This window comes from Phascolarctos cinereus, unplaced genomic scaffold (genome assembly GCF_003287225.1).
Source record: "Phascolarctos cinereus isolate Bilbo 61053 unplaced genomic scaffold, phaCin_HiC Scaffold_5;HRSCAF=322, whole genome shotgun sequence".
NCBI classification, from domain to species: domain Eukaryota; kingdom Metazoa; phylum Chordata; class Mammalia; order Diprotodontia; family Phascolarctidae; genus Phascolarctos; species Phascolarctos cinereus.
In genome coordinates this window covers 263698118-263716470 of record NW_027555958.1, presented here as the reverse complement: position 1 = coordinate 263716470, position 18353 = coordinate 263698118, and the positions used below count along the sequence as shown (strand labels likewise).

At 37.6% G+C, this 18353-nt stretch overlaps 1 protein-coding gene across 3 annotated transcripts in view; it reads right to left on the bottom strand.

Moving 5' to 3' along the window:
* The window catches only part of GAS7 (growth arrest specific 7), a 280930-nt gene that overhangs the window by 62652 nt on the left and 199925 nt on the right, over positions 1–18353 (bottom strand). The window lies entirely within an intron of this gene.

The window sequence follows — 18353 nt, the reverse complement described above, 5'->3', positions numbered from 1 at the left end:
GACCAATCTTCAGTCGTGGCAAGGAGCTTTATCATCCAGGCCACATTCGTTTCCTTGCTCTCCAGCTTATCAATGCCTTTACTAAAATCTGGCACTCAGAAATGAACACAGTATTCCTGATGGGGTCTAAAAATTATGACTATCACCTTTCTTGTCCTAGAAACTCAATTAACACCTCCCCACCCTTGATCTTTTTCAAATCGTCTATATCTCCTCTGTCACGTATTTATGAAACTGATTTTTTTGAAACCAAATTTATAAGTCTTTGTTGTTGTTGTTCAGCTGTGTCCGACTCTTTGTGATTCCATTTGGGGTTTTCTTGGCAAAGATATTGGAGTGGTTTGCCATTTCCTTCTCCAGCTCATTTTACAGATGAGGAAACTGAGGCAGAGTTAAGTGACTTGCCCAGGGTCCCAGCTAATAAGTTTCTGAGGTCAGATTTGAACTCAGGAAGATGAGTCTTCCTAACTCTAGGCCTGGTGCTGTATCCGCTGTGCCACCTAGCTGCCACATGTATTTTATTAGAGATTCATAATTTCCTGTATAATTTTTTTTTTCTAGAATTTCTAGAAATGTTTGGGTTTTGTTAAGTTCAGAATTTAAAAAGTAAAAAAAAAAGACCTCTTGTGTTCTACTAAATATATTTTTATAATATTTAACCCAATGTTTTAGACAATAGAGATTTTTTTGGGATCACGTTGTCCATCATATTAGCTATTCCTTGTAGCTTTGTGTTATTTATGAATCTGATATGTAAGGTATCCATCCATTTATCCAAGTCATTGATAAAGGTGATAAATAGTAAATAAAAGACAGTGGTGACATGGTAAATGTTTAATAAATGAGTCTGGAGGGAGAAAATATGCACACGAAAATGGAAAATCTGCATTATTAACATCTTCTCAATTCTAGATAATCAACAAAACTACAAATCAAGCCCTCATTTGTAGCACTTGCCAACTTCCAAGGAGCAAATGCTCACCCTGAAAATTTCACAATTGGTTCCAGCTTTTGCTGGCTCCAGCACAACCCTGGTAATGGGCAGAGCACAGCTTTTTGGGCTTTTGGGGCTCTCCACCAGAAATGCCTTTCCATGGAGCCACTGAGGCAGTGATAACTCTTCTTTTGGCCCAACAATTCAATCACTTTTGAATCTAGCCTCTTCTTCATCAAGATAGCCACAAAAAACAGACAATTGTTTTGCTAAAATCCTGATTAACTATGTCAGTAGTATCTCCCACTTCAGCCCTTCATCTAATCATCTAGCACCCTTTCAAAAAAGGAAATGAGGGTAGTGTGGTCTGAACTATTAATTATTAAACCATCCTGCTCTTTGTGAGCCCTCTTTGCTTTCCTAGATGTATACTAGGTAGGTACTTCTTTAATGATATCCTTTGAACCAGGGATTCTTAAGTTACTTTGTATGAGGACCCCTCTTGACCTTTCTTGTGAAGCCTATCGACCTCATCTCAGAGGAATGTTTAACTATATAGTATAAACTACATGAGATTACAAAGAAAACCAATTATATTGAAATACAGTTATTACATTTTTAAAAAGTCTATGTACTTCAGGTTAAAAACCTTCAATCCCTTTAATTCACATAGGATTTTTCCAGAAACATGTCAAGTTCATTGACCTATAGTTTATTGAAAATCAAGACAGCATTGCTCTTCTTCCATCTGGCACCTTTCCAACTTCCAATGCTCTTTCAATGGTGATTGAAAATAGTCCAGCAATCATCCAGTTTCTTCCAGTACATAAAGTTATAAGTCATTTGGGCATGGTGATCTAACCTCATTAAGGACAACTAGGTTCTCTTTTACTAGGCTCCTATTAATCCAATTTTTACTCGGTCCTTTCCAGTTCAAAGATCTGAGGACACAAAAGATATACGTAATCTACTCTCAAAGAGTTTACAGTCTATTAGAGGGCAGGGGTGTTTAGAATATTACTCAGGCAGTACTGTGGAGAATGAGTTGGAAAGAGGATAGACTGGAGGCAAGAATAAGAGAGTATTTGAGTAAGTATTGCTTGTCATTGACATAGTGAAGACATATTGACATATACGAGAGTTATTGTGAAGGTATAAATAAATGAGTTGGAGAGTAAATTGTTAACTTGTTTGTTTGTTTAGTTATTAACTTTCCCTGTACTACTTAGTATGCTGCACATGGTGAAATTGCTGGACTCTGCCCAGGTTAGATATTATATATAATTTGGTTTGTTCTGGGACTACACTTCAGAAAAAACACATTGGTAAACTACAGAGCACCCAGAAAGGATTATAACATCATATATTTAGAGCCAGAAGGCCATTTAGTCCAATCTCTCATTTTCCAGATGAGACCCAGAGGTCATATAATTTGTAAGCAGAGCTAGGTCCTCTGACTCCAAACCCCTATCTTTATCACCATACAGGCACTCCTGTACACAGGCTGCCAGGATGATTAAGATCATGTCATAAGCAAATCAGTCAAAGGAACTGGCAATGTTTAGCCCACAGAAAACTTGGCAGAAGGAAAGAAGGCACAATAGGGTGTTTTAATTATGTGAAGGGCTGTCATATTGAAGAGGGTTTAAACTCTTCATTTGGCCTCAGAGGACAGAACCAGAAGCAATGGGAAGAATGCAAAGAAGCATATGAAAGCTTGTTGTCAGACAATTTCCTAACAATTAGAGGTATCCAAAAGGGGAATGGGCTGCCTCTCAGGAGATAAACAGAATCCCCAACACAGGTCATCAAGCAAAGCTTCAGTGTCCATTTTGTTGCGCATATTTCTGAAGGAATTCTTTAGGTACCACAAGTACTAGTTGCCTCTGAGTCCTCTCTTCCAAGTCTGAGACTCTGTTGAATGCTAGTGAGCTAACTCTTTTTAGCTCCAGGAGATCAGCACCTCACTTCCTGAAAAGGAATATTTGATTCTGTAATCTATTTTCTTATTACACCTCATTGTAGGCCTGGTTTCTTGACATCACCTGGATAATAATTATTTTTTATAGCATCATAGGTCATCTGGTTCAATTCCCTTAGTTTAAGAAGAGGAAATTGAATCTTAGGAAGTTGTGACTTGTTGAAGGTCACAGAAGTGGTAAGCAGCAGCGGTAGGATTTCAACCCAAGTCCTCTGATTCCACCCTGGCCTTTATTGAATAGGTAGTTACTTGTCTTTTTTTTTTTTTTGTAGGGGGGGTTGGGTAATCAGGGTTAAGTGACTTGCCCAGGGTTACAAAGCTAGTAAGTGCATGAAGCCAGATTAGAACTCAGCTCCTCCTGACTCCAGGGCTAGTGCTGTATCCACTGTGCCACTTAGCTGCTCCTCCTGGTAGTTACAATTGTGTGTACCTAAGGCTCTGATCTAATGATGAAACTTTGGCTTACAGGGTGGGTACTCTTTCCAAGGTAACACGCTGCCTCCTATCCATGTCAGAAGAAATACTACAAAGGGAAAATAATTTTCTTTTCAACCTTTTGTCACAATGTAATAGCATTCATTGTATTGACACTTATTCCTGTCTTACTGCATCAAAATGTAATGGGCATATTCATGGAAATTAGCAGTGAAGATTTTTTTTTGGTGCACCAGATTAAATCAATTTTTGCTGACAAATATCCTGAATGAGAATTCCCTGTTCTCTGATGGGGAAATCTGATCCTTTTTTCCAGAGACATTGGAAAATGGGGGCCGGGGTGGGGGAGAGAAGGGATCAGGGTTCATGTACAACTTTAAAAAAGCAACTTAATTTAGATTTGGTAGGGGAAGGGTAGTCAGAGAGAAATACAAAAGCTCAGTTCAATTATTTCTCAGTTAAATATGGGCTGTACAAAGAATTGTTCAAAAAATATAGCAATTTAAAACAAAAAAGGCTCTGTCCACATTGTGGCCATTAATGGAAAGGAAGAAACAGCTTCTCATCATCCTGTACCTGTCACAGACATTGCTTCTGTCTCCAGCACACCTCTCTCCTACTCAAACTGGACACTTAAATTTGTATGACTTTCTAGCTTTGAAAAAGGGCAGAAAAGAGAAAACTTTTGAAGGAAAGACTTAAAGCAAAGGAAAATAATAATAATCAATATTGGTGTGGCACTCCAAGGTCACAAGATGTCTTACTCTTTGATCCTCATAACAACCCTGTCAGGTAGGTGCTATTACTATTATTTTCCAAGATTAAGATCATAAGTTGAGCTGGAAAGGCCCTCAGAGGTAATCAATTCCTTCCATTTTGTAGATGAGCAGAGGCACTCAAAAATTAAGTGACTTATTCAGCAGCATTCAACTACTAAGTGTCTGAGGCAAGATTTGAACTCAGGCCTTCTTGACTCCAAATTCACTCTTTAACCAGTATGTCACTTCACTGCCTTTAGGATGTGAGGACTTATATCTTACAGTTGAGGTGCTTTCCAATAGGAACAGAATCCAAGTAGTTGATTTTAAAGATGAGGTAGGTGGTATCCAGACAGACATTTTGTCTAATAGAAGAGGAGAAATCCAGGGCAAAGAAAAGGATAAAGACAGGGAATGGAAAGTCAGAAATAAGTCATCAAAAGTGAAGAGGGATGGAGGAGAATAGACAGAGACAAGAAGGAAAGCCAGTATCTCCTAGCATCTATATCCCTATATCCCTATATCCCTTGATTTTCATGTTCTGAGACTGAACTCAAGCCCTGTCATGGATGCCTCAGGTACAAAACTCTCTACTCTTGAAATAGGTTGGCTAAACTGGCCCTTCTTTTACCTATAGACATCTAGCTTCACATAACCCCATTTCCAAGTTCCTGGTTTCCTAAAGCAGCCTTCTCTCCTATAAATGGTTAACACTCCTGGGACATGGGGAATACTCCTCACCTTGTATTCCTACCCCCTCACTTTAACCTTTCTCTAGGACCAAGACCTAGGCCCTCTTTCCTGCCTCTCCCTCCCCAGACTTTAGAAGCCTGGTATCTCTGGAGCCCTAGTTTTCTCATCATTTCACTCCTCTATATCCAAAGTACACCCAGTAGTAATTAACAGCTGCATTTAAGGGAGGGAGTGGGAAAGAGGATATAAGCCTCTCTCCATTCTGGGTGGGGCAGCATTTCACTTTTCAGTCTTGTTTAGTCTAAAATTATAACTACAATAAAATTCGTCTAAAAATAATTTTACCTACCTTTAAAAAAAAATAAGAGAAGGACATTTCCTTACCCTCTATAGTACAACTCCTTATTCTTTGGCCTCTTCTCCATTTCTACTGGGGCTCTTTACTTTCTCTTTTTAATTCCCTTCATTGTGCGCTTAATTCTTTTTCTGAGCACCCTAAGCCCATCCCAAGAATTGCTGCCACCTCCAAAACTCTCCCTCCACCTGACTAAAACATCAAAAGCATCTGAGAATGTTAACTTGGGTAATCTGCCTAGCTCTCCTCCTCTCACTTGTAAAGTGAAGTATTAAAGGGAGGACCCCAGGGCAGGATGCAACAAGGTGGCAGAATATAGGGTAAAGGGCACTGCTCTTGGAGTCTGAGGACCTGAGTTTGAAAGCAGGCTCTGACACTTAGTAGTTATATGGTATTAGGTAAGACTGGGCCTATATACTGAGCCAAAGAAATCAAAGAAAGGGGAAAAGGATCCAAATGGGCAAAAAAACATTTACAGCAGCTCTTTTTCATAGTAGCCAAAAGTGGGGAATGAAGAGGGTATTCTACTGAGGAAGGACTAAAATTGTGGTTTATGAATGTAATATAAAATTATTGTGCCATAAGAAATGACAAAATATATGGACAATTCAGACAACTTGGCAGACATTTGTGAACTAATGCACAAGGAATTGGGTAGAACTAGGAGAACAATGTATATAATGAAAGTAAAGTAACTTTGAAAAACTTAAGAACTCTGATTATTACAATGACAAACCATATGTCCAAAGGAAAAAAAAGAAAATACACCACTCACTTCCTGATAAAATTAAAATGAGTTGCATCCAAATCATGTCCTAGACATTAGATACTAAAAAAGCTGTGCAACCCTGGTCAAGTTATTTAACTTATCTCAACTGCAAAATGGGCACAATAATAACACCTACCTCACAGGATGGAATCAAATTAGCTAGTAGGTGCAAAGTGCTTTGCAAACCTTAAAATGCTAAAAAAAATGCTATTATTATCATTATATAACAGTGATAATACTATTTGTAATGCCTACCTCACAAGTTGTTGGGAGGAAAAGGTTTTGTAATTTTTAATGAACTATATAAGTAATAATACTGTGTTACTCTTTCAGCTAAACACACAATTGAATTTGAGAATTTTCAAAGACGAGGTAGAGGTATCCCCATGAATACCCAATCTGAGAAAACTTGGCCATGACCAGAAGTTCCCCACCTTTGTACTGTGACCCTGCATGTCTAGCACCATCTGAACCTGATCTCATTCCTCTTTTCCCTCTCCTAGGTGTATACATCTGTTTCAGTGTTAGGTTTTTCTACAGTGGAGGTCTGCTTGAAAGTGGGCCTCAGCTAGTGCCAGGAGATGGAAGCATCTATCAGTCAATCAACAATCAATACTCATTTATTAAACTATAATTATGTTACAGGAATTGGGCATGTGAAGCCCTCAAGGACTATCTATCAGGATCTTTCATCTACATAGATAGTACATACAAAATGAATATTTATACACTATATATACAAAATATATATACAGTATATGTACTGGGAGGGTGTGGAGAGTGTGAGAAGCAGGAGAAGGAGTGTCTGGTGGCTATTAGATCAAACTGGGCATTTCATCTATGCAGGAGGTTCTGGCTGAAGAGTAGGGAAGAGGGGGCAGCTAGGTGGCACAGTAGATAGAGCACTGGCCCTGGATTCAGGAGGACCTGAGTTCAAATTCAGCCTCAGACACATAACACTTACTAGCTGTGTGATCCTGGGCAAGTCACTTAACCCCATTGCCCAGCCAAAAAAAAAAAAAGAGTAGGGAGGACAAGGCTTTCATCTCCTCTCCTCTGAGCTCACTAATAGACATTCCTTCACAATGAAAGAGAATCAATGTTGACAATAATTAGTCTGTTTCTCTACTTGGGGCTCCTCCGTGAGTACAAAATGTTTCCTGAAGCTAAAGATGACAGTATACTTCACCATGACACACTCACACAAACAGCCATCCCATCTCTCCTTCACTCCCTGCCCCTTTCCCCCTTACTTCATTATAATCAGAACTGAGAATTGACAGTGCCTAATTCTAACACACTCTATGGTGTAGACACAAACACTCCTACCTGTCCAAGCAGGGTTAGGGGCAAAACCGTCTTCAGCGTCTGTGAGGACAAGTGCAGCTCACTCTTTTTAGTCTCCTCTTGACACCCAGAGCTTAGAGCTTTTTCCCATGGCCATGCCTCAGCAATGTAGCCACTTTTTCATCTCCCACACACCTCTGTCAGTTACCAATATTTTCCACGGGAACAATGAAAACTACTTTATTGCAAGCATGAAAATTTATCAGAGTACAAACAATATACAAGGAACAAAAAGTATGAAATTAAGCTTCACCCAGCTCAAAAAATATTTTCACTTAAGAGATCTTTCTGTTCTGGATGCCTCTGTTCAGTTACCCAAGTCCAGCTTGTTCCTGGCTCAAGTGTTTCTTCCTTGGCTATCTGAGAAGTTTGTACAGACAGTCCCTAAATTATGAGTGGGGTTTGTTCCCAACGTTTGTAGGGGAGTTATATGGGGCAACAAAATAAATTCCACATATAAATAATGTTATAAATGAGAATTAATTTCTCAGATTCTCCTAAAGAAGTCATTTTTACTCACAATATACCTGAAGTATAGTACTAATATATTATAACACATGGTAAGGAATAGACTAGTTCAGATTTCTATAGTACTTGACACTGTATAATCCAATTAAATACATAGTGCTAGCATTATTATCTCTGTTTTGCAAATGAGGAGAGAGGCTAAATGACTTAGCAAGTCCAAGGAAATGTCAGAACTAGACTTCAGAGTTTGATCTGAATCTGCATACAGTGATATCATGTTGCCTACATTGTATATGTAGAGAACACAATATTTCAATTATACCTTAAGTTTTAAGTTTAGCCAAGACATTTTTGAGCTATGTGATCATTCCTAAATTCGTGCTTTCATCCCTTAGCTGTAAAATGAGGATGATATCATTGAATTGTATATCTAACAGAGTGGTTATGAAGAAAGCTCTTCATGATCCTAAAAGCATCACATAAAGGTGAACTAATCATTATTATTATACCTAAGCACTTCTTATAACATTGTTTCATTCTGAGGTCCAACCTAGGTCCTGAGGAACATAACCATTTTGCCAACCAGATAGTGCAGTGGACAGAGTGCTGGGCCTGCAATCAGGAAGACCTGAATTCAAATGCAGCCTCTGTCATTATACTAGCTATGACCCTGGGCAAGTCATTTAACCTCTATCTGTGTCAATTTTTTTTAACCGAAAAAATGGGGGTAATAATGGTACCTACCTCTGAGGGTTGTTGTGAGGGTCAAATGAAATAATCTTTATAAAGTTCTTAGCACAGTGCCTAACACATAGTAGGCATTTGATAAATGCTCTTTTCCTTCCCTTCCTTCCCTCCTTTTTTTTTTACAAGCGCTTAAATCTACAAATCAAGTCACCCAAATACAAGATTTTACATTTGTGTATTCATTGTATCCATTTCCATTCCCAATAACCAAATCATTAGTTTATCCCACAGTTTCTAGCCTCCTGGTCAGTTGCTTATGGTATTATGGGACATACTTAACCTCTGTCTGCCTCAAGTTCTACATTTGTAAAATGGAGAAAATAATAGCACCTACCTCCTTGGATTGTTGTGAGGATAAAGTGAGATACTATTTGTAAAACACTGCATAAACCTTAAAATATTATATGAACTTTAGCTATAATCATCAATATATGTTGCTTTCTCTGATAGGATGTAAACTCCTTGAAGACAAAGGCTATTTCATTTTTGCCTTTGTAGTCTTAGTGCCTAGTTAATAAACACTTGATTGAATCTTAATATGTAACCTTTCCAGAATTTCCTTGCATTGTAGCCTGCTTCTGGTGTTCTTATTATCTCTGACCTTCCAAGAAGCTTTTGGTGTGCCATGTGACAATGCAGCAAAACTATGGACCCTTAGGCATCACCTAGTCCAACTGTCTTAGACAGAGAAATTGAGTTCTAGAGGGAGTAAGTGAATTACCCAAGGTCACATAGCTAGGCTATGACAGATGTAGGATTAGAACCTAGGTCTTCCTACTCTCAGTTATGTGCTTTTCTATTCCCCTATGGCATGAGTGTATGAGACAAGCTCTGATATTTATCAGCTGCGATGAGGATGGGGGTAGGAGGAGGAGGATTGGTAGTATTCTGAGAAACAGATTTTCCCTCTACCTGGATGTGTGTGTGTGTGTGTATATGTATATGTAATTTTTTTGTAAGTCAGAAATTCATAATTTAGACAACCTTCATTCTTTTTCTTACTTAATCCTTTTTCATTTTACCCTCATCCAAGTAGAGCATCCCTACTGAGCTTCCATTATTTACTGTTAATTCATTCTTCTTTTTCCTTACTGCAAACACTAGGGGTCACTATGTTAGACTATGTTTCATGAAACAGATTTTAAAAGACTTCAATTGCACAGAAATTCTATACTTGGAAATGTAGTTATGAAACACATGAATGACATATGATTAAGCCCCCAGTTAGTAAATAAAAATTTTCTAACAATGGAGTAGGGGTTGGAATTCTAAGCCCTGTGGATAGGAAAGGCCACTCTCTCCAGGGGAGCTCTCAGAGCTGTACCACATCCTCATCCCCAGAACAACTGCATGCAAGGAAATGCAAGGATAGGATAAGCACAGATGTTTGTGAGAAATAAGGTAAGACCATTCAGATAGATTATTTATCAAAATGAAAGGATGTGATTATGAATTGGTGCCTGTAATATCTCTCTGAGGTAAGTCAGGGGTCAGAATGTAATGACAACTGGCTCCTGTGTCTGTTTTTTCTTAGCAACCCTGCCACCTCAAGTAATTAATATGATTTTTAAAAAAAACCACCAAAAAACAAAAACAAAAAACCATACATGCTGTCATGTACACCCAAGCTACCCCTTTTGTTTTTACCTCTTTTGGTCTCCCTTGAAAGGTTTGGTCTGAGGAAGAGAATTGCAGGAGTCCCTGACACTGCGGGGGCAATGTAGTTGCATGTGTGAGAGAATAGTCACACCTCTCTTTTCTCCCTCTCCAGAGTTCTTCCAAAAACACTTACTTTATGGGGGGAAACCCACCCTCTAGTCCTAATATCAAGTTAGCTTTGTCTCTTCTTTGGATGGAAAGGAATACAATTCAGAGCAGCATCTTTGTGGGCAGTCCAAGCTTTCCTGAAGAGCTGTTAATACTAATAATACTGCACCTCTTACATGAATGCCTCTGTTCCTTAAGACTCAAAGCTCTATAACACTTCTAGATACCCAGAGGCACCTTGTTTACTCAACAAAAATTAATTCTTAGCACCGATAAACCTTGGGTCAGCCCACTTTGCATCAGGAGAACTGGATTCCTTAGTACCTATATGATGTTAGGGTTATTATCCCTATCTGAGACTCAATTTCCCCATATGCCCCAAATGGGCATAATACTTGTACCACCTACCTCACAGAATTGTGAGAAAAGCTCTTTGTAAACTTCAAAGTAGAACAAAAACAGAAGCTAAAAAATATCATTATTGTATAGTAAAAGGTAAAACTGTAACCTTTGCCCAGATTTCCTGAAAACTTCAGATTTCAGGGAATATGGGTAAAGATTCCAGTTTTACCTTTCTTGTACAGCTAGTATTTATATAATGTTTTAATGTTCTTATTTAATGTGTTTTCATTTGATGCCCACAACAACTGAGAGGTAGTTACTTTTATTATCCCCATTCTACAGCTGGGAAAACTGAGGCAAAGAAAGGGTAAGTGACTTGTCCAGGGTTCCACAGCTAGTAAGTGCCTAAAACAGGATTCAAACTGAGGTCTTCCTGACTCTAACTCCAACATTCTCTGCCACGCTGCTTCTTTATATGGGCTATTCTGTCTCAAACATAAAATTCACAAATCAATCTATCAGTATTACTTAAATTTATAATAACTTCTAATGTGTTTCCTGGAATGGCAGCTCAAAAAGAAACAATCATTTTAATGCAGTGTTCCTCAACTCAAACTATACTGTAAATAAGGTACTGTCCCTTTAAGGTACTTACTGCCTTTTCACAAGGAACAGTTTGTTATTGAGTAATGTTTGCTCACTTGAATGAGCCACCGGTCTGCTAAGAATCCTAAGAGAAATAGTTACTCTATATCAGTTATTCTCACTGGGACAGTTTTTCATTTTGAATGTGACAAACTATAATATATTTACATAACTGTTCTATGATCATGAGACAAAGATAATTTATTTGATTATAGGAAGATGAGAATTTGTTTACTAATCATAAGCATCATCGTTCTCAGAGAGCATGTAGACTACAAACCTAGAAAGATAAGGAAAGGGGGGTAGGGGAGACAGATTTTAGAACTGCATCATTTAATTTTGAAGCTTGAAGCAGTGGAAATTATAGTTATTGGTGAGGTCCAGCTGAGAAGTATAGCTTAGAAGAAAACAATCAAAGAAGTCCTTCAGCAGATCAATAGGTCTGGAAGAGACATCATGGCTAGTGAGGAGTTCACCAAGCCTAGTGTGGCTTAATTCAGCATAGCAGTAAAAGCATTTATTCAACACACAAGCCATACTCATTAAGAAACTTTTGTGAATTACTCCTGAGACAGAGAATTTATGGTTCCAGAGTTGTAAGGTATCCCAAGTACATGGGTTTTCCCTCCTCATGTTTTCCTTGCCAGATTTCTATAAGTGATTATCTACTCTTCCCCCAGAGGTACTGAATGTATTGGTGGGAGAGTATGACCCAGATTTACATATGAATTGTAATTTTTCATTACTTTACAATCTGATTTAATGAGTATCTTTTATGCTATTATTTCTTTTGCCTTGTTGCTAAGGAAATGGTTATATTTAAGATCTAAACATGACATCAATATGAGTAGGAGGTTACCTCTAGGAGAGAGTTTGAGTATAACCTATGGTGGTACACTTTCTCTGGGAATCTCAACTGGACAATATGAGGAGGATGGAGTGAATGAGACAGCCTTGAGAATGAGTATCTTTTATAATTTTTTTTTATATTTCATATTCAGACCTTAACAAATGAGCATTTCCATAAACAGAAGAAAAGGACTATATACGAAACTATGAATTTCTATTATGTAGAAGTTACTTTTCTTTTAAACTAATAAATTCAACATGTAACTTTCAAAACAGTCTTGTGATTCTTTCTGTTCTTTTGTTTTCCATAGGGGGACAGGGAATACTAACCCTATTCTCCCTCTCACTTCCTCCTCACTCAGAATTGAAAAAGAAAAAAGAAAAACCAAATTCTTATAACAAAATTGCATAGTCAAAGCAAAAATAAATTTCTCCATTGGCTACATCTAAAAACATATGTTTCATTCTGTATCTTGGTCCATCACCTCTTCGTCCAAAGATGTGAAATATTCATCACCACCAGTACTCTGAAATCATAGTTGATTATCGTATTGAACAGTTAAGCCTTTCAAAGTTGTTTTTCATTGTTGTTGTTACATATAAAGTGTTTTCTTGGTTCTGCTCAGTTCACCATTAGTTATCAGTTCCTACAAGTCTTCCCAGGTTTTTTAGAAACCTTGCCTTTCCTCATTTCTTACAGTGCAATAATAATTGATGACATTCATATACCATAATTGGTTCAACCATTCCTCAACTGATGAAACTCTCTTATTTTCTAGAATTTAGCTACTATCAAAAGAGCAGTGCAACTTGGAAAATTGTTTTCAAAATGCTGTTGATAGCTTGGATTTATTCCTTTGAAAACTTCTTTTGATCACTTTGATAGTGAGTAGGCATCCAAAATCCTTGTGTGAGGCATTCCTATGTAGATAGAGCCACTTTACATAATAGTTGCAACTGCATTATCTGAATGTGGTTTTTCTTTTGGTGGTTGGACTGGGAACTAAAAAGCTGAGAGCTCCACTGGAGAAAGTAAGATGTGAGAGTTTTTTTTTTAAGATTCAGTTTTTTAGTTTTATTAATTTTAACTAGTAAGGAATACGGGTAGCAAAAGTTTTATAGGTCCATAATAATTTATGTTATGCTTGTCTGTAAAAGAAATGATGAGAAACAGTATACTAGTGAACATCTAGGAAGTGGTATGGCAGAAAGAATACTGGATTGAGAGTCAGGAGTCTTGAATTCTAGTCTTTACTAGTAATAAGCCCTATAATTTTGAGAAAGCCGTTTCCCCTCTCTGGGCATTAATTTCTTCATCTGTTAAAACGATGCAATTGGACAAAATGCTCTTTCTCACATCTCTTTCAACTCTGAATTCTAATGATCCAAAAAAAAAAAGTTGGTCCTGTTCAAATTTAGCTTTGCCACACTCTGTAGCATAAAGCTGGAAGACAAAATTAAAACAGGATGCCCTTGTTTTCCTTCTGTTCCTTTGCTTCTGTGAAGCTATCCCAAATGTGGTTTGGCCATGCAAATCTGTGGCTTCCTTCTAATTTTCTCTTGACCTGCTTTTCCTCTGTCCTTTCCCAGAGCTCCATATGTCATCTTCTGAACATTTAATTTTATTAAAAAAAAAAAGCTTTTAAGAACTATTCCCTAACTGATTATATTAGCGAGTTTGAAGTAAGGAAAACACCACAAAGGAAGGCATTCAGATAAGGAGAACTCCCCCCACAAATCACCATATCCCTCCAAAAAGGCAACTGAATTCAACTCCATCATTTTCTTTGTGACATGAACACGTCATTAAGAAATAAAGGTAAGAATACTGATTTGTTACAAGGGAGAGCTTTTGTTTAATGATAGGAGTGAGTTTGTTACTAGGTAGTAATAGTATAGTAATAGTATAACAAGGGGATGCCTCCATGCTTTAGAAAAAGCTGAAAGTTTTCAGGGCTAAAAGACAAAGATATTGAAATATGAGGTAGAATGCCTTCAAATATAAAACATGGGGTAGAATGCTTTCAAAATATAAGAAAAAAAAACCCTTTCAGGTTTGATAGATCCACTGAATATGAAGAAGACAGGGTGAAAATTCCTTGCTTTCCAGGGTTTAAAGACTTCATTCAAACCTTTGTCCCTAGCCACTTGTTACCTAAGATTCCCAAAGGAGTATAGGAGGTGAAACTGGTTAAATTGGAACTGATGACTTGAAGATGAGGAAGAGAGGCTTATTAAGGGAAGGTGCTTTTGCGCTAAGAAGCATTGTCTAACAGGAGAGGCAAGGTGATACAGTGGACAGGGGATAGAACATTGGACCTAGAATAACGAAGACCTGAGTTCAAATTTGACCATAGATACCTATTAGCTGTGTGACTCTAAGCAAGCCACTTAAAGTCTGTCTGCCTCACATTTCAACAGTAAAATTGGAATCATAATGGCACCTATCTTCTAAGGTTATCATGAGGATAAAATGAGACAATATTTATAAAGTGCTTTGCAAACTCTGAAGCACTATACAAATATTAGCTACTAGTATCTCCCCTTGGAGATGATAAACAACATAAAAGCTAAGGCTCTGAGATCCTCAAAGGGAAGAGGCTTCTGTGGGTCCTAAGCTAATGATGTTTATATTACCTAAAAGAACTCTCTATCATTCCAATTAAAGAAAGCATGGTACTACCACCTAGACATTCCAGTTGCTGAAGGTGGAAAAGATTACAGTTTCCCATCAGAGTCAGCCAGGAAAGCCAGTATTTCAACCCTCCAATCAGAGGTGCAGTCCCCTGAGAAGAGCTCAATAGCAGCACAGCTGGCTAGTGGCTTGCTTGACCCAGTCCACTGGCAGATTGGCTCATCCAATCAAGAAGCTACACCCTCGAAGGAAACAATTTTTGGAAACAAATTGAGCTGCATATCCCTTGGAGAAATCTAGCTATAATGCTCAATGAAGAGACGGCCCAGCTAAACAACTATTCTGTTGATTCCTACACTTCTGTCTCATTATTATTTTACTGAAAGGTGAATGAACATGCAATGTAGATCAAAGGGAAAAAAAAAGGGAGGAATAATACAGCTGACATTTATATAACACTTTAAGGTCTGCAAAGCACTTTATAAATATTATCTTCTTTTATCCTTACTGCAACCCTGGGAGGTAGGTGCTATTATTATCCCCAATTCACAGATGAGGAAACTGAGGCAGACAGATGCTAAGTGACCTGTCCAGTAAGTGTCTGAGGCAGTGAATTCAAGTCTTCCTGACTCCAGGTCTGAGGTATCTACCTAGCTGCTGCTAGTTGGGAGATGAATCATGTGGATATTGTGACAGCTATTTGTTAACATGATGTCAACATTAGAGAAGTCTATTGTCTTCTTAAAGCATGTATCCAGGATGTGACAGAGAACTTCCCAAAACTTGTCAAATGGGATTACTAGTATCCAATTCTGTTTATCCACATGGGCACAAGTTCTTGTCAGAAACAATCTAGAAAATATTGCTAAAGATTATGAAGTTCTAAGCAAAGAAAAAAAAGTATTGACCTTAGGGCACTAGTGGTGTTTTCATAACTGATGTTAATCAGAAGAGAAAGATAGTAGTATGAGAAACAAACCTTGGGTTCAGAAGATAGTATCTGAGAAAAGGATTTGGATTTCTGAATTATGGCTTAAAATATAGGAATGATATATATAGATTCTTGTCCAAACAACAGTTTGCATCACCAAAGGGCCATTAAGTACTAGTCTTGAGTCTTAAAAATCTAATCAAAAGCATTTTAAAACAAGGCAGAAAGAAAAATGCATGAATTATTTGTATACACACAAATGTTTACATCTATATTTGTATCTATCTACATCCACCCCCCTGACACAAACATACTCACACATAAAACAATGCTCTAGATAGCATAGAATGTAGTAATAATGTAGGAAAACTTACAGCAGGAGAGATGTCCAAGAGATACAAAATCCTAGAAATCTACTAGCAGTAAAACACGTGGCCTCAGATTCATAAATACTTAACGGGCAAGATGAACTAGACATCCTAATACAAGAAGCAAAAGTTAAACATCACAGAATATGATTCAAGAGGGAATCCTTTATTCTAAAGGATAGAAAGAATAGCATTGATTACTAAGAAGATATACTTCTGTGAGGAAATCCATCAATAAGAGTAGGAGATCATGGTATAACACATTTGAGTGAAGATTAAAAGCCAGAAATAAAAGTCATATTGTCATCAAAGTATACTACAGATCACCTGGACAAAAATAGGAAATATATGAAAAAAGAGACAAGCCTGTCATGAAGCATGACATAGCAATGATAGGGGGCTTTAGTTTCCAAATGTCTGCTGGAGCTCTCTCTTGCAAAAGCAGAGCATCTAATGATTTTTTAATTTGTCTAAATGATAATTTTATCCTTCAAAAGGTGGAGAAGCTAATGAGGAGAACTTCTGTTTTGGAACTGATCTTCACCAGCAAAGACTAACTGGATACTCAGGTAGAAATGACTGGAAATTTGGGAGAGAGTAGCCACTCCATTTTAGCATTTGTGACCAAGGAAAAGAAAGCTGAATGTAGCCTTAAATGAACTCCAGATATGGGGAGAGAAGGAAGGTAAGATAGGATACTATGGACACAATTCTATAAGAGCAGACAAAAAAGGCTAATGAGATCTCGAGATTCATTAACAGGAGTGTACCTTTTGGTGATAGTGAGGTGAGAGTCATACTGTACTCTGCTCTCGTCAGACCTTCATCTAGAATATTTTCCAGAATACAATGGCTTAAGAAGGACATTGATAAGCCGGAGAGTATCCAGAGAAGGAAAACCAAGATGGTGAAAGGCCATGAGTCCAGATCATATAAAAATCAGTTGTAAGAACTGGGGATTTTTAGCTGGGAGAAGAGAAGACTCAGGGAGTTATGATATCTGTCTTCAAGTTTTTGAAAAGCTGTCATGGAGAGGAGATTACACTTGTTGTGTTTGGCTTCAGAGAACAGAACCAGGAGTACTGAGTGACAGTTGCAAAGAGGACAATTTAGGCATGGCCTCAGGAAAAAACTTTCTAACAATTATAGATACCCAAAAGTACAGAGGTGCTCAAGCACCTCAACAGATAAATGCTTGTCAGGTTTGGTATAGTGGGGATTCCCTGATAAATGGTCTGGACTAGATCACCACTGAGGTCCTTTCCAGTTCTCAAATTGTGGTATCTGTCAATTCTGACTGAATTTGGGGGGGGTGTTGTAAGTAATATCTCCCCCCTTTTTTTTAAAGCAAGAGAATAGAATCTGAAGATTCATGGAATTTTTCTACAATTTCTGGCAAAATTCTAAAGCATATTATTTAAGGAATGGCTAGTGAACACAGAAAGGAAAATCACAAAGATCCCAAAAAATTTAGCACTACTTCATTAAGAACAGGTTTTGCTAAACTGGCCATATTCTTTTTTTGACAGCATTCTTAAAATGTAAGATCAAGTGAATGTTACAGACACAGTTTAACTAGATTTAGCAAAAGGATTTGACAGAAATTTATGTTGTTTTTATAGAAAAGGAAAGATATGATCAAAAAAATAGTACAATTAATTGGATTCAGAACTAAATGAAGTGTTGGATCAAAAAGGTACTCATTAATGGATTGCAGTCAACTTTGTGAAGTTCTCTTGTGCCCCAGACATCTGTGATTGGTATTGTACGTGGCCCTTTTGTCAGTGACTTGGATCAAATGTCTTGATTATTAAATTTATAGATAGCACAAACTGAGGAAGAATAGCTAACATTTTGGACGAGAGAGTCAGTCAATGGAAAGAGTATTAACTTTGGAGTTGGATGACTTGGGTTCAAATCTTGGCTCTATAATACACTACTTGTATAAATTTAGGCTGGTTGCTTAACCTCTCTAGTCCTCAGTTTCCTTATCTGTCAAATGAGGGGACTGGATTAGGGATCTCTAAAGATCCATTCTACTCTATGATCCTAAAATTCAAACAATCTTAATACTGTATCAAATCTAATAAAATTATGTCAGCAGGGCTGAACTCAAAGGAATTTATGAAAATTGTCAAGAGGAAGACTGAGGCATCACATCAGAAAAATTCCTCAATAATTAGAACTATCTAAAAGTGGAATGGGCTAATTTAGGAGAAAGTGGGTTCTCTCTCACCTGAGGGAGGTCTTCAAGGAAAGCTTGGAGGAAGCCTGGCCTAGTGGACAGAACCTCAGAGGAAGAATAAGATTAGTTCAGTTCTCATCTCCA